Below are 2,934 nucleotides of genomic sequence, written 5' to 3'. Positions count from 1 at the left end.
TTGTTGATTCTTGACAAAAAAAAAAAAAAAATAAAATAAAAAAAAAATATATATATATATATATATATATATATATCTTTATGTTTCAAGCCTGAAAATGTAGCAAAAGGTTGAAAAGTTAAAGGGAGCCGAATACTTTCACAAGGCACTGTATTTCCTGCTACTTCTGAGGAAGCACGGCCTGTCACAGCAGATTAAGAGGCAGTTTTAGAAAGCAGTCATCAAATCAGTCCTGTGTCCGTCCTTCAGTATTGTTAGGACTTGCTACAAAAAAGAACCAACTCCAACAGACAATGAAAACTTCTGAAAAGATTGGCGGCCCCCACCTACACACTCTCGAGGACTTGCACACTGCCAGAACATAGACAAGAGCATGCAAAATCCTCTTGGACCCTGTGGATCCTTCCAGCTCGTTCCCTTATGTAGGCGCCACCGAACAATGCTACGTAAAAAGATAGACAATCAAACAGTGTCTTCCCTTTTGCAACTATCGTCTTAAACCAGGCTTCCAATTTCTGTTGGGCCAATTCCTTGTTGACTAGAACTGGCCACTCATGTGCACGAGTAGCATCAGCACCACTTGCACAATCCACCGATGAGTGTCTGCAACAGTTGCACAATCACCATTGCCCCAGCACCTCTGAACTACTACTACTACTTGGTTGAAATAGAAGCTCACAGGTGCCAGAAGTTGATAAATAGCTGTTGAGAGGTGACACAGATTGGTGTACTTCATGCAACAGAAACATGAAGCAGTTCTCATAAACAGTGCCTATCCAAGCATTTGATTACTGATAAATTGTACATATGATTTCACTTTATATGGCAGATATTTAATCTTAGAAAAGCTTAAGTGTATAAACTCTGTTAGAACTACTTCAAATCTCTGACTCCTGTGAACTTCACCCAGGACCCTTGACTACTACAACTATTATTGTTACTCCTACAAGACTGGAATATTAGTTGACAGGTACCTGACGACTCATGCAACTCAGATTTGAAGATGTGTCAGAAAATGTTGCATATAGAACTAAATGCTTACAAACTATTTACCTGTGCTGTATATGGTGAAAACTGGGGGGGGGGAATGCTTCAACATTTTGCTCTCCTGTGATCACGCTTGAAAGTACTTCACATCTGTGTTATACCGAGTCCACCAACTTCTGGCCACCATTATGAGTGCTGTTACTTCTACTAGAGGGCTGGAATAGCAGCTCACCGTTGCTTCCATAGGTTGGTGGTCTTTCATGCACCAACACACGTGAAGCAGCTCGATATTCGATCATTAATATCTGTGCAGGTCAGAATCACTTTGCACGCAGCAACAGGGCAAGCCACCTGTTCTCCTGTTTGAACATGTGACCACATTCACATCTCATGTACTTATTGAGCACTATGTAACTGCTCATCAGCGGAGACCCCCAAACTTTTTTTTTTTTACCCTCTTACATGCTCTCTGCAGTGAGGGTCTGCCGTTATGATGCCTCACACACAGCAGCAGCTTGTTTAGTGGCTCGCTCAGTGTGGCTGCTATTAAATTTCAAGTCACACAACAGTGCAGTGGAGATCCCTACTCGCTCTGTCCCCCCCATCCCCACTGCCTTTCTGTGCGCATGCACACACACAGCCCTCCCTTCTCTACCTTGCTGTGTGTATTATGGTCATTCCGGATGTCTCCCTCCTCTCTTGTCACTCTACCTCCCACCCTGACATGACACCCCTCCCTCTGTGCCTCATTATTTAAATATAAAAAAAAAAAAACCTCACCACACATACCCCTTAAGCCACGTCCCCTCCTCTTCCTGTTTGTGCTGCAGATCCTTTACCCCCCCCCCCCCCACACACACACACACACACACACTGCATGGGACTGAATAAAGATGGCTGCCGGGGTAATAAGGAAGCGCCTTGGGTGGGATATCAGACCTTATCAGCCTTTGCCTTTCACACAGATCTCACTAAAGAAGGGGTATTGGTTCTGTTAGAAGTGATTTCACAAAGCAAGATAATTGAAATCGACCAGGCTGGATAAACACCAGTTTCTGGGAAATATAAAATTCAGGGTGGCAGTGAGTGTCAGGCGTTAAACTTGAAACCTCTATCGCAACTTCGCGCCATTTGCTTTCACACAGCCAAACCGACTATAATGTAATTCTGCTGGCTGTATAGTTCCTTTCACATTGCACATCAAAGCCAGGATTTTCCACAATTTGGCTGTTTTGTGTGGCAGGTACAGAACCTGGGGATAAGCAATCTTTGACAGGCAGTGTAAAAGGGGCTACACAGTTGCCAGGATTAGCAACCACATGGCAAGAGAAATGAAAACGGGGTATTAAACATTTCAATGACGGTGTAGTGGTACACTCACCTGACTTTGGTGCAAGCAGCATGAAAGCCAGCTTTGACATGCAGTGTGGAAGAGGCTACTGTATGCAGTTTTACTCAAAAAAAGTATTTAAGTTTGATTTCCACAAAAGTTTGTCAATGGCTAATAAAACCCTTCATTAGTGACACCCATCAAATATTTGGGCAGGAGTAGGACGCGTTGAGTGTTAACCATCAAACCCCTGCTCCAATTTGTGCTATCCCTTTTGCAACTGCCACCTATACTACCTCAGAAGGGGGGATTATTGCCTTGCCAACTTCAACATCATCCATCCATTTTCTTAGCCGCTTATCCTCATAAGCGTCGTGGGAGTACTTGAGCCTATCCCAGCTGTCAACAGGCAGGAGGCAGGGTACATCCTGAACTGGTTGCCAACCAAACAGCCACACTGACACCTTGGGGCAATTGTGTCCAATTCATGTTGCATGTGCTTACGGCCATGCTACCCTGAGAACGCCCGATCTCGTCAGATCTCGGAAGCTAAGCGGCTTTGGCCCTGGTTAGTACTTGGATGGGAGACCGCCTGGGCATACCAGGTGCTGTAAGCT

General features: G+C 44.5%; 1 pseudogene; it reads left to right on the top strand.

Moving 5' to 3' along the window:
- Positions 1–2,815: 2,815 nt before the first annotated feature.
- Positions 2,816–2,934, top strand: LOC133515185 (5S ribosomal RNA; annotated as a pseudogene).

The sequence above is a fragment of the Syngnathoides biaculeatus genome, chromosome 16, assembly GCF_019802595.1.
Source record: "Syngnathoides biaculeatus isolate LvHL_M chromosome 16, ASM1980259v1, whole genome shotgun sequence".
NCBI classification, from domain to species: domain Eukaryota; kingdom Metazoa; phylum Chordata; class Actinopteri; order Syngnathiformes; family Syngnathidae; genus Syngnathoides; species Syngnathoides biaculeatus.
Note: the sequence above shows the minus strand (reverse complement) of the source record. Positions and strands in the feature narration are given on the sequence as shown.